Consider the following 14,685-nt stretch of genomic DNA (forward strand, 5'->3'; position numbering starts at 1 on the left):
ACAATCGTTCATTTGACAGATACTTAGGAGTTCCCTCCACACGCTAGGTCCTACAGTCAGCCCGGGGGATGAAAAGGTGACTTAGAGATATATCTTTTTAGTTTTGGGTACTGGAGATAAGCCCAGGAAGATTCTACCTACAAACTACATCCCCAGCTTTATTTATTTATTTATTTTTTGGTGGTACTGGCGGTGGAACCCAGAGGCTTTCTACCTCCGGGCTATACTCCCAGACCTTTTTTATATTTTATTTGGAAACAGGGTCTCACTAAGTTGCTGAAAGCCTCACTAAGTAGCTGAGGTTGGCTTCGAACCTGTGCGATCCTCCTGTCTCAGCCTCCCAAGCGTGGGGATTACAAGTGTGCGCCACCACGCCCGGCGTCATCCCCAGCTTTTTTAATTCTTCATTTTGAATCAGGGTCTTGCTAAGTTGCAAAGGCTGGTCTAGAAGCTGCAATCATATTATCTTAACCTTCCAAATCCTGGGATTACAGTCATGAGCCACCATGCATAGCTGATTTATCCTTTTTCCAAAGACACACAGAGTATAGTTGGATCATCAGATGTGTCTCGAGAAAGACCTCTGGTGCAGTCATAAACTGGTAGATATCCTGAGTGATGGCAGAGAGACATGTTTAAGGGTTAGAGAGATCTAGGGATTTAGACGTGACCCCACTCGTAATGATTGTTGAGAGTGTGGCTGTTTGACAACCGTAATGAGAAGCAATGCCTTTGGTTATAAAATTCAAGCCACGGTTGTACACCTGCCTCATGGAATTGCTGCAAGAAGTCAAAAGATAACACATCCAAAATGCTCAGGACAATGCCAGCCGTGCCCTACGAGCTTGATCAAGGCTAGCAATTATTTTCAATATTTCTGAGATGCAGCTAAGGTGCGCATAAAAGAGAGAACACTTCACAGGTGCTCGGTCAGCCTCAGCAACTTAGTGAGGCCCTCCACAACTTAGTGAGACCCTCCACAACTTAGTGAGGCCCTCCACAACTTAGTGAGACCCTCCACAACTTAGTGAGGCCCTCCACAACTTAGTGAGACCCTGTTCCAAAATAAAAAATAAAATAGGGCTGGGAGTGTAGCTCAGAGGTAGAAAGCCCGTGAGTTTGATCCCCAATACAGCACACACACACACACACACACACACACACACACACACACACACACAGACTAGGTAAGATTATGGCTAATCTTGGATATCAGGCTATGGAATTTGGGCTTACATCAAAGACATCCTGAGACGCTTAGTGTTGGGTAAGGGAAACATGAGAAAATAGTCCTCTTCAGGAAGATGGAGGGTTAAATGAAGAAGGACCAGGAAGGTATGTGTGAGTCAGCGAAGCTGTCTGGAAATCTTAGTAGATGTCTAGACAAAAAACGACAGAGACACCTTCACGTCCCCACCTCCCTCTGAATAACTACAGCCTGCAAAGTTGGAATCTTTGCTCAAATAACCACTGGTAATTGCTTGGTGCTGGCTTGAGAGATAAACTATATTATTATCCATACTTTTTGTATGTGCGTGATACTGAGGATTGAACTCAGAGGCATTCTATCTCTGAGCTACAACCCCAGCCCCCCTTTTATTTCTTTGGTACTGGGGATGGAACCCAGGGGCTTTTCTACCTCCGGGTTATACTCCCAGACCTATTTTATATTTTATTTGGAAACAGGGTCTCACTAAGTTGCTAAGAGCCTCACTAGGTAGCTGAGGCTGGCTTTGAACCTGCATGATCCTCCTGTCTCAGCCTCCCACATACTGGGATTACAAGCATGAGCCAGCTACCCCCAGCCCTATTTTATTTTTATTTTGCAACAGGGTCTTGCCAGGTTGATGAGAGTCTCACTACTGGCTGAGGCTGGCCTTGAACCTGGGATCCTCCTGTCTCAGCCTCTTTGAAATCACAGGTGTGTACCACCACACTCCACATTATCCATCCTTGAAGTAAACCCTAACAGAAAAGGCAAGGGAGCTTTTGCTGATATGAAAGCAGAAAATTCATGGTGCGTTCAAATAGAAAGGGGGAACAGAAATGGGACTGGTTTCCCTACGCTGCAGAATGGTAGCAATGCTCAACTTTCAATGGGCCAGGATGGAGAACTCGGTTTATGATTCATACAAACCAACTATTCTCACCTAGTATTTTATTGGCGAAGCAGCTCGCAGGTCAGATGGCTTCGTGGGAACGAGACATCTGAGTGGAGGAGGGTCACTTGATTCATCGTGGATTTTGATTTTCCATGGGAGCCCTGTGCCCTGTCTAGCGAAATCTGGTGGAAATTACAAAGTCAGAAACTCAGCTCAGTGCCACAATAACAGGATGCACCTGCAGGTTTCGCAGAATTGGCAGCGGCCTTCTCTCAACACCAGCCCAAGAGAAAGAAGACTGTGTCGTGCTAACGGGGGACAGAATCTGAGGTGTACCCACAGACCCGCACCGGTGTGGGTGGCAGCCATGATGTCTTTCCATCAGCCTAACAGGAAAGCTCTAAACCTATGTGCTAGCCGGGCGTGGTGGTGCACGCTTGTAATTCGGAAGGTGGAGACCAGAGGATGGCTGTTCAGGGACAGCCTCATCTCCTTAGCGAGGCCCTTTGCAACTCAGTGACCTTGTTTCAAAATAAAGAATAAAAAATAGGGCTGGGGGGGGGGTGTAGCTCGGAGGTAGAATGCCCCTGAGTTCCATCCCCAATACCACAAAAAAACACTAACCCCCAAATTAAAAAAACCCTGTGTGCTCCAAGCTCTCCGCCTCCTCTTTCTTCCTCTTCTTCATCTCTTCCTCCTTTTCTTCATCATTTTGCTTGTTTCTCTTGGAATCTCAATTTGACAGATGGATTTTCAATTAATAGGAGCCCTTTGTCTCTGCCCCCCATCTCCACTGTTAAGATATTGGCTTCTTTCTTTTTTTGGATGTGTTATCTTTTGGCTTCTAAAAAAAATTTTTTTTTATTTTTTGGCAGTTATTATTTTATTCACTCAAGACACTCTTGAATTCAAAGCCTCCCACATTCCATCCACATGTGATCTCTCGTGTCCTATTTTATCTTTGAAATACAATGAACCCAGGAGTCTCTAGACCCTGTCTTCCTGACGGAGACATGGAATCAACAGCGCACAAAACAATCAACACTTGGAAAAGTACAGGAAGCAGTTAGGTCCCTGCAGCCCAGCTGAGCACGGAACTAATCACATTTAACTCAGGCAGTCCCAAGTTTTCTATCTTGTGAACATAGTAACTATTAAAATACTATTTCTTAGCCGGGCATGGTGGCGCACACTTATAACCCCAGTGCTTGGGAGGCTGAGACAGGAGGATCGCGCAGGTCAGAAGCCAGCCTCAGCTGCTTATCGAGGCTCTCAGCAACTTAGTGAGACCCTGTTTCCAAATAAAGTATAAAATAGATCTGGGAGTAAAGCTCAGAGGTTAAAAAAAAAAAAAAGCTCCTGGGTTCCACCTTCAGTACCAAAACTAGGGATTGAACCCAGGAGCATTTTATCTCTGAGCTACAACCCCAGTCCTATTTTTTTTTTTTTTATACAGGGTCTCTCTAGATTGCTGTGAATCTCACTAATTACTGAGGTTGTCCTCAAATCTGAAATCCTCCTGTCTCAGCCTCCCAGTATTGGGATTACAAGTGTGTGCCACCTCACCCAGCCAAATACTATCTCAAAGCTAACATAAGTGGTATATTTGTTGCTAAATTAAATTTTTTTTTGGTACTAGGGATTGAACTCAGGAGGATTCTACCTCAAAGTTACACTCCTAGCACTATTTTATTTTTTATTTATATTTTTGTTTACTTTTTTGTGGTACTGGGAGGTAGAACCCAGGGGCTTTCTACCTCCGGGCTACACCCCCAGCCCTATTTTATAATTATTTGGAGACAGGGTGTCACTAAGTTGCTGAGAGCCTCACTAAGTAGCTGAGGCTGGCTTCGAACCTGTGCGATCCTCCTGTCTCAGCCTCCCAAGCGCGGGGATTCCAAGTACATTTTTGTTTACTTTTTATCAGTGCATTGTATTCATACATCATGATGTTCAAAGTGATAGAAATATTCAGGCACACAACGGGCTTTTGGGGAGCAGGAATCCCTTATCATTTATTATTGTGGCTCCCCAACCTCAGTAGAGCATGTTGTTCCTGGATCCTCAACCAGTTATTTGTTAAACTGAATAATACTAAAGGATGAAAACAAAAAGCAAATGAACCCGACAAAAAGTATCCTGTGGGCGCCCTGAGTACGCATTTCAGGTCTAAGATATAAAAGACAGAAAGCCCTGGGACACCCGAGGCTGGATAGAGCCCCTCTTACTGAACCCAACAAGAACATCGGATATGTAAACAGGCCCCTGCAACCGCCCCGGGCATCACAGCTCCACCTTCCGAGAAAGCAGAGGGTTCTCTTCTCTTGCAACTTTGCCTCTGAGACGGCAGCTTTCAGCCCATGGCCCTTCTAGAGAAAGGAGCGGGAGATGAGAGCGAGGCTGCTTTCATGTGGTGCCCGCCGGGGAATGCAGGGCAGGCCTGACAGTGCAAGGGATCCTTGCAGAAATGAGCAGGCACTTCCCCTCTCAAGGGCCATTGCCTTTTCTCCTCTGGTAGCTCGTGAGCATCCTCCGAGCAGGGACCAGGTCTTTGTTTTTCTTGGCTCTCCCCCCAAGGTCCCAGCACCATGCTTTGTCTAATCGCAGATGCTCAGTTGATATTTGTTGATGGCTTTCTTGACAGAATTGAAACTCTTTGATATTACTTTCAGCCTTTTCTTTCTGTGAAGTCCCCACGAGCAGTGGCATGGTCAAAGGGTGGCATCAGTAGGGAAAGACAGATGGTTTGTGAGTCTCAGGCTGAACAGGCTTCCCTCTGGCTCACGGGGAAACCTGGGTAGCATTTTCACACATCTTCAAAGCTAATTCAAATGCAAAATGCATGAGCTTTTTCTAGATTTATCCAGTTAGTTATTTTTATTGGTGCACTATGATCTCGCATCATGACGTGGATCATGTTGACAGTGGCGCATATTCAGTGTTTGATGCCTCCTTCCCCCTCCCCGCCTCCCCTTTTCCCTCCCTCCCAATACTGAGTGTCCAGGTTAACAATGTTATATTCACATGTATACACATAATCAAATTAATTCCATTAATTAACCTCAGCTTCTTCTTCCCCTATTCCTCCTTTCTGGTTTTGCTGAGGTTTCCCCTCCATTATCTGGAGTCCGTCTGGTATCCCTAATACTCCCTGGCTTGAGCATATTAGAGAAACATATGTCCCTTCTCTTTCTGTGCTTGGCTAATCTCACTTAAGTGTTCTCCAGGTCTTTCCATCTTCTTGCGAATGGCATGATTTTGTTCTTCTTTATAGCTGAGTAGAATCCTATTGTGCATATTTCCTATAATTTTGTAGCAACAAAATTTGCAGTAGCCAAAATATGGAACCAACCTAGGTCTCCATTAACAGATGAATGAATGGAAAAATGCATGAATTTTACTCAAGGTTTTTTTTTTTTAATGTTGGGAAAAATGGTAAATGACACTGCAAAGTGAATTGATTCTTACCTTCAAACATTTTTTTTGTGTGTGGTACTGGGGGTGGAACCCAGAGGCTTTCTACCTCTGGGTTATACTCCCAGACCTATTTTAAATTTTATTGGAAAACAGGGTCTCACTAAGTTGCTGAGAGCCTCACTGAGTAGCTGAGGCTGGCTTCGAACCTGTGTGATCCTCCTGTCTCAGCCTCCTAAGCGTGGGGATTACAAGCGTGCACCACCACGCCCGGCTCTTCAAACAATTCTTAAAATTCCTTTTAAGATCTCGGTTATTCCCCCAATTTCCTCTTCTCGTTTCACTCTGCCTTACTTCCTTCTGTACCTCTCTCCCCAACTTCCTTCTCCATCACCTACCTACCATTTTTGTTCTAGAGTGCAATTTCCCCCTCACCTTTGGCATTTCTAATTTGCAAACTTCTGCCTCAAATGTCAAGGCTGGCTTGGAGAACCAGTGTCTTAGTAGCTGAAACAGTGATAAAAGAATTCAGTAGAGAACTCATCTTAGCAACCTTCAGCCTCTAGTATGAAACCATCCTCAGGAATCGGGAGTGAGAAAACTCTGCGGCCATCACCAAGCAGAGCCTCCCTGAGTTTACTTCTTTACCTACCAACTCTTATCTCTTCCTTTTCCCTGCCTTGTTTTATTTCTGCATCCAATTCTTCATGACCCACTTATTTTATCTTCCTTTCACAGGAGTATCTGTGCCACTTGCAATCGGAGGCACTACTTAAATGGCCAGGCACGGCCAGGCATGGCGGTGCACACGCCTGCAATCTCACTACTTGGGACAGGAAGATTGCAGGTTTGAGGGCAGACTCAGTAAGTAGTGAGACTCTCGTCAACCTGGCAAGACCCTGTTTTGAGAGAAAAATAAAATAGGGCTGGGGGTGTAGCTCAGAGGTAGAATGCCCCTGGGTTCAATCCCCAGTACCCAAAAAATAAATAGTAAAATAAAATTAAAATTAAATGACAAGCCATGAGGGTCACAGGAAAGTGAAAGAAAGCGATTGTGTCTCACCACCTCAACTTCCCTCTTTTCTCCTTTATATCCTCCTCCCCAATCCAGACTCTGATACTTACAGACTGTTTCCGTTGCAAGGGAACAACTGAGTAGCCTTGCAGAGAGAGACTGGGAAGACCAAGTGTAGCACATTCTGAATGATGAATGTCAGAAATAAAGTCCCTGACCCCCAGGACCATCCAACCACCACGTGAACAACAAACTCCTCCCTATGAAAAGGTCGCACCATTTGCCCTGCGCCCAGTGCCAGCCTCGTGCGCCTGGACTTAACCAACTCATTTGACTACCTCAAGTCAGTGAGTTCCACCTGCCCCAAAGCTCACAACTTTGATTCTCCACCTCTCGTCCCCATTTTCAGGCACTGAAATCTGCACTATTCCCTTGTAAGAGACTCTGGCAGCAGGCCTTCACGGCTTTCTTACTTGCATCATTTCACCCAGGTTCTTCTTACTTCTCGCCTGCAGAAGATCGTAGCACCTCTGCACTCCCAACTTCCCTGCATGTTTACTCTGCCCTGCACCTGCTCAGGCAAATTATGGCTTCCCCTGGATTATATCCAAGCCCCGTTCAGAAATCTTCAGTGGACAGGTGTGTGATTGCCTTTTAAAAAGCTTGCAACAACATAAACAATTAAATGGGCTTTGTCAAAAGAATCCTAGTAAAAGCGTTAGGAAAAGTATCAGGGTCCTTGGCAGCCCGCTCATGTGTTCTGATGATTCTCTCTTGCTTAGGACACTGTGGGGACTTGACCTTTGGGATCCCTTCTGCAGGTCTCTACACTGGAGTTGGGGGAAAGAAATGCTTGCCAGCCCCTTCTTTCCCACACTTTAATTCTGTTAACCACTGGCCTGTTTTTTGACCTTGCAATTTTATATTTTTATTTATTTTATTTATTTTTTTATTTGTAAAACTCAATTTTTATTTTTTATTTTTATTTATTTTTATTTTTTAAACAAATTTTTTATTGAACATAAATGGTATATAGAAAGCCCCTGGGTTCCACCCCCAGTACCACCAAAAAAAAAAAAAAATGGGTTTCAAATAAAAAAATGCAGCATGTGAAAAAAAATAAAAAAGAGAAATCTTCAGTGGATACAGCCCAAACATCTTATTTTATCCTTCCAGGACCCCCCTACTGTAAATGCAAGTGACATTTCTACCCTTAGTTTCTACCGTCTGTCTATCCATCTTATTTCTGGTTGGCCATTGACCAGGCTTTGCCACCCTAGGATCCACCTACCAAGTTCCCATCAATCACTCAAAAACAGCACTTAGGGTTTTTCCTGATCATATCAGTTTAGTAACTTTTCCCTTCCTAAATTTCTATTGGTCTGATTATGACTCTACTGCGTGCCAACTTGCACTGGTAGAAGAAAATTATTTCTAACCAAAATAAGGCCGCTTGGGTCAGAAATTTGGTGTTTGATTTGATGAGCAATTTCTTCTGGGAAGTACCAAGCCTTTCTAATAACAGAGTCAAACCATTTCCTGATAAACCGAGACTCACCTTTCACAGCTGACCGCCTGCCCAGTGAGGAACTTAGTTACCTTTAACCAAACATTTCTTTTTTGAACTTATCTACCAGTGTTATCTAGATACCTTTACTTCCTAAAAAAAAAAAAAAAAAAAAAAAAAAAAGCTCTACCAGGAAAGAAAGCTTTGAACTGAAATTATTGAAAATTACCTTCTTTTCTAGCAGTTTTGAAACCAAGCTTTGATAATGAGCTCACAAAGAATTTGTCTGAAATGGTTTCAAGAGATGCTAGCTACACTTTTATGTGCCTGTCTTAACACATAGTTGTTGGACACATGTAAATGTTACTCACTGCATTAGGTGACTTGAGTTGACAGATATATTGGAACCAGGCCTGTCTTCTAGGGACTCACAATTTGGTACCTTTAACCTATATAGTCCTTGGACTCTCTGGGTTCAAAGTGCTCACGGCCCTCCTGAAACTGCCTATGGATTTACCATTTATGCGCTGTTGTATACTTTTTCCCCAGGAGAAAGATGAACGAATTCATCAAACTCTCAAAGGAGTTCTTAATTCCCCACAAAGAGTAATAGCATCTAGAGAAAGAAAAGGCACTGAAATGGTGGATGACAAGACTGTGGCGGGTGCTATGATAAAGTATAAAGGATTAGAAAAGGCCTGGGTGAAGAAGCGATGCTCAAACACCTTCCCGTTCCAATTGCAAGCTCACTGGCGGCAGCCGTTCTGACACCAGTCGGTCCTTCATGTAGGGGGATTCAATCACCTACGGGTAAAATATATTTGAAAAAAGTTGCATCTGAACTGAACAAATGCAGGTTGTTTTTTTGTTATCACTCCCGAAGCAATACAGTACTGACACCTATTTCCATAATACTTACATTGTATTAGGTGTAAGTAATTCAGAGATGACTGAAAGTCCACATAAGGATATGCGAGAGTCATATGCAAACAAGCACTGTGTCGTTTTCTATAAGGAACTCCAGCATTGCAGACTTTGTGATCTACATTGGGTCCTGGGTACTGAGTTATGACTGTATATACAACCTCAGTATGAGATATATAATCCATGGCAAAACAGATCTGCTTCTTCTCCTCTTTCTCCCTCTTATGTCTCTGCATAGTTCAGTGAAGTGTCAGCTACAAAGCTCAAGATTAGTAAACTATGACTGAGTGTTCAGGGCAGTGAAAACTCTAAAAGCCAATTAGACCATCTACATTGGACCATCTAATGGCGCCAGGAGTTTATCCTCTTTTTTTCTGAATAATTGTGGAGGCCTTATGATTATTAAACATCCTTTTTTTTTGGTGATACTGGGGTTCCTAGAAACCCTTCTACCTCCAGACTACACCCCCAGACCTATTTTATACTTTTATTTGGAAACAGGGTCTCTTAAACCAGCACGGCTGGGTTCGAACCAGCGCGATCCTCCTGTGTCCGCCTCCCAAGTGCGGGGATTACAAACGTGCGCCACCCCACCTGGCATTAAACATCTTTTCATTAATATAAATTGAATATTCTACAGTTACAGTCAGTTTAATACTTAAGGATATTTTGTTGTTGTTTTACTAGAGGACTTGGGTCTTGCTTATCTACTTGGGTTTCAGCAATAGCTTGGTTCAGATGTCAAGACATGTTCATAGAGGGTCAAACAGAACTGAATTGTTTCACTAGAATCACTGATTAAAGTGAAATGGTAGAGCTTCCAGATTTTGTTAAAAAGACTCCACAAACGCTACTTTCATTTCGATAGTTTGTACTGTTATTTTTGGTAATAAACATATACAATAAAAGGTGTTTAATCTAGTTTGGTAATATTTTGTTATTAATAAACTGAAATGCTATCTTGAGGGAGGGTTTAGGAAGAGTCTATTGGGAAGTGAGAAAGAGAAACATGATTCAAATTTTGATGACTTCATATAGCAAGGAATTAATCTGTACAGTTTTTTATGGTAGTAGGGATTGAACCCAGGGGCATTCTACCTCTGAGCTACCACCCCAGCCCTTTTTGTGTCTTCCTAAGTTGCTCTAAGTTTCTGAGGTTGGCCAACCCCAAGTACTTGGTTTCAGCCTCCCAAGTACTGGGTAACAATCATTTGTGAAGTTAATTTTTCCAGCCTATTTTAATCCAAGTGTAATTTATGAGTCCTGATTAAATTTTCTTTGATTTTGAAATTATTTTTAAATAAAAGTATTAAACTAGCTGGGTTTGGTTGTGCACACTTATAATCCCAGGACATGGGAGGCTGAGACAGGAGGATCGGGTTCGAGGTCTCAGCTACTTAATGAAGCGCTCAGCAACTTAGACCCTGTTTCAAAATAAAGAATTAAAAATAAGTTAGGAATGTAGCTCAGAGGTAGAATGCCCGAGTTCCATCCCCAGTACTGCAAATAATAATAGTAATAACAACAACAACAATAATTACAGTTGCTTGGTATGGTGGCACATGCCTATAATCCCAATACTTGGGAGGCTGAGACAGGAGGATTGCAGGTTCATGGACATCCTCAGCAACATAGCAAGGCTATCAGTAACCCTGTAAGATCCTATTTCAAAACAAAAAATAGCCAGGCATGGTGGCATACTCTTGTAATCCCAATACTTGGGAGGCTGAAACAGGAGGATCGCAGGTTTACAGCCAGCCTTGGCTACTTAATGACGCCCTCTACAACTTAGAGAGACTCTGTTTGAAAATAAAGAATAAAAAAATAGGACTGGGGGTATAGCTTGGAGGTAGAATGCTCCTGGGCTCAATCCCCAATGCCACAAAACAAAAACAAAAATTATAACAGGACTAGATTATGATGCAATTAATAAAATGGAAGATCATGACTCTAAGTAGATATAAAAAGTAATGAACGAATTGAAAGGCTGATGTAGAATGGGCTATTTATACCATCCCACAAAGTGCTTATTTATTACATAGGAGAAAAGAGTAACTTTAAAATGGAGGCGGGCTTTGTGGGTAGCAACAGGGAGGCTAGAAGCGATGGCCATGAACAGGTCTCTGGATGCTGGCATCCATGGCACGGGCTCTTTCTCTCTCTGCAGAGTCTTATGGCAACAATGATGGGAAACTGACTATCTGGTAAACACAAATGCTGACTGTGACATGCTATACTCCAAAAGTGAACAGTAGTTTCACATCCCAACAACTCGGTCCTCCCAACAACTCGGTGATGTAGTCTGATGCTCAGATGGCTGGGGCCATGAGACCAGTGCAGCATGCTGAAGTCTAGTACACGCGGATTTCCTCAGTTGACCCACCGTTTCTGAAACTCACCAAAGTGGATGACGAAATCCACTCCGAGGTCCGGGAAAAGTTTAAGGAACTCAAGATAGATGTGTTGGGCCCAGAAGAACTCAAATCTGAATCCGCTAAAGAGAAGCTGAGGTATTCTGCTCAAAGTCTGATGAGACTGTAGAATTCAACTATGGTACTTTGCTGAGACTGGATTGTCCTCAGGGGCACACGGAGGAAAACGTCATCTGCCCCCAGGATGCAATTTTTTTTTGCCAGTGAAATTGCTTGAGACCGGGAAGGCTACAACAGAGTAGTTTACATCAGCGTTCAGGATAAAGAAGGAGAGGAAGAAGCCAGCAGAGGAGAGGAAGGAGTAGGAAACAGAGGAGAAGAAGCCAAGGAAGGGGTTGCTCATGGAGACGAAAAGAGGGAGGCGTCAACAGAGTAGAAAGAGAGAAAACCGACAAAGAATGAGACGAGAAAGGAGCTGCCAAAGAAGTCAACAGAGGTGGTGAAGCATCTCTGCGAGGTAGACAGGGGACACGCTCCGGAGGCTGCGACTCCACTGAGCCCATAGCACCATAGTGCTATCTGCACAGACCCCAGGCTTAAATGTAGGTTCCTGTGCAGTCGAAGGGCCCACAAAAGGACATCTTCCCAACAATCGGGAGCCGCTCTGGTTGTCTCCTTGTATGGACTGGTTTAAAGGCTATTAGTGAGGTCTTAGCTCTTTCTTGATGTATTATTTCTTGGCTTTTTATAAAAGACATTGTATAAATAAATTGCTTTTAGCTCATATGAAAAATAAAATTAAAATTAAATGGAGGCACCTGGAAGATATCACTTAAGTTGAATGCCCTAAGTGAAGACCATCAGACATGGGATAAAGGACTTCACGGATGAGATCAAGAATCGCTTCTGTGTTACCTGTTAGCCCTGGCCACAGATGTGCAATTTGAATTTACTGGCCAAAAAAATTGTTTTTTGAGGGGTAGCCTACAAAATAACTTGCCTGGAATTCTAGAAAATATTGAGATCAAGCTGGGCGTGGTGGCACCCGCTTGTAATCCCAGCGCTTGGGAGGCTGAGACAGGAGGATTGCATAGGTTCAAAGCCAGCCTCAGCTACGTAGTGAGGCTCTCAGCAACTTAGTGAGACCCTGTTTCCAAATAAGATATAAAATAGGTTGGGGGTGTAACCTGGAGGTAGAGGCTCCTCGGTTCCATCCCCAGGACTACAAAAAAAATATATATATATGACTGTCAAGAAAACACAAACTGTTAAAGATATATGATGGCTGGGCGTGGTGGTGCACACTTATAATCTCAGCATTTGGGAGGCTGAGACAGGAGGATCGTGGTTCGAGGACAGCTTCAGCTACTTAGTGAGGCCCTTTGCAACCCAGTGAGACTCTGTTTCAAAATAAAGAATAAAAAATAGAGCAGGGGGTGTAGCTTGGAGGTAGAATGCCCCTGGGTTCCATCCCCAGTACCACACACACATACAAAAAGATACATGACTTCTATATAGCAAGGGGTAATTGTAGACAGGTAATTGTAGACTGTATCTTTTTGTGACAAAGGACACTACAGAGAAAATTAGAGACACTCCGGTGTGAGGACTACTAGTCATACTTTGATATTATTTCCCAATTTTCGTGGTTGTCTTAATGCTGGAGAACATCTTTATTTGTGGGAAAGACGCACCTAAGTATCTGAGAGTGATGGAATATCACATTGACAACTACTTTCAAACAGGTTAGGGAAAAATTATTTGTGTTATCCTTCCAATTGTTTCTTAATTTGCCCCCCCAAATTACATGATGGTTAACTATAGCTAGTCAAAATCTTCATCTTAATAGCTGGGGCAGACCCCGGGGATAATAGAAATTGCTGCCCAAACATGTACCTACGTAATAGCAAATATTCCTAGCAATGAGGTCATGCTGGGTCTGGAATCTTTTTTTTTTTTTTAATTTTTTTAGTACTGAGGATTAAACCCAGGGGAATTCTACCTTTGGACTATACCCTCAGCCCTTTTTAATTTTTTATTTGGAAACTGGGTCTCACTAAGTTGCAGAGAGCCTCATTAAGTTGCTGAGGCTGGCTTGGAACCTGTGATCCTCCTGTCTCGACTTCCCAAGTACTGGAATTACAAGCATGCGCCACCACACCCAGCTCTAGAATCACTTTTAAGAGAATTTTTTTTTGTCATATTCTTATAAGTAACCCATTCCCAGAAAGGGATCAGTTTACTGTTGTCTGTTTTTGTTTTGATACTTGAAAACTTGGAAACTTAGCCTGGAAACTACTCAAATCATTTTCAGAACAGTGAGCCTCTCTTTTGAGGCTGGTACTTCTCTTTCTGAGAGAATGTTAGGGGCAGAGGCTGCACATCTTGTAATCATGACTTTCTTTTCTTCTCAGATGGTCTTCCTTTGGTCAGTGTTTACTTTTCTTGCTTTCTATTATTCTAAAAGATTATATTTACCCTACTATATAATTGGCAAAGAGAATGAATCTCCAGGTCTCAAAACAGAGTCAATCATTTCATGAAAACCAGAAGAGAGCTATAATAAAAAAAAAATAGGCAATATTGAAATTTACAAAACAAAGCTCAAAGTTTATAACCAAAAAGTCCACTTCTAGTGGAATCCTTTAAGAGAAAAACACGTCAAGAGATAAAGTATCTTATAAAATGACAGTGCGCTTTCAGGAACCTGGGACACCATGGTGAATGATTATGGGTGGCACATACCGATTCTAAATGTTGGGAAATTACTCATGATTCTGAATATCACTCAGTCCACTGCTTCCTCCTCAATGGTCTGAATAGTGGGGGCTGAGCCCCAAAGCTTGCCAGAGATTTGAAAGGGATCTGGGGTCAGACCACTTTAGGATATGTCCATCTCTGGCCCGTCAAGCTGTCCAGGGGCTGCTTGTCCATCCCCTGTGATCCATGATGACTTTGAGGGGCTTCAAAGTTGGGGACTAGGTTAGTGGATCAAACAGTAGATGAGACCACTGCCAAGAAGCGCTTGCTCACCCCTCCTTCAACAGCAGGGGAATCTCCCTTTCCTCTTATAGATGAAGCTGAAGACAGCTTCAGAAACAAAGCCAAATCCTTCTCATCTACCCCAGCCTACACCTCCCAGCAATTGAACTTGAAAAGGAAAAAAAACCCTGGTTTGAAAAATTACCGCAAACTATATTGTCATCAAAAAAAAAAAAAAACCACTTTCTATATTTGAGATCAGAGAACAGAGCGGTTGCACAATTTCCTGGCTAAACACGCCAGGCTGGTACTTATAGAGAACAGGTCCTGACTGTCACAGAGATTGGATAGACCAGTAAAGATGACGGC

At 43.0% G+C, this 14,685-nt stretch overlaps 1 pseudogene across 1 annotated transcript; it reads left to right on the forward strand.

Annotated features, from left to right (window-relative positions):
• The first annotated feature begins 11,024 nt into the window (after positions 1-11,024).
• On the forward strand, positions 11,025-11,770 carry LOC308277825 (protein PBDC1-like; annotated as a pseudogene). The gene is made up of 2 exons: positions 11,025-11,146; positions 11,264-11,770. The product of its transcript is annotated as a protein PBDC1-like (transcript).
• Positions 11,771-14,685: the final 2,915 nt, after the last annotated feature.

The sequence above is a fragment of the Muscardinus avellanarius genome (assembly GCF_963383645.1).
Source record: "Muscardinus avellanarius genome assembly, chromosome: 20".
In the NCBI taxonomy this organism is placed as follows: domain Eukaryota; kingdom Metazoa; phylum Chordata; class Mammalia; order Rodentia; family Gliridae; genus Muscardinus; species Muscardinus avellanarius.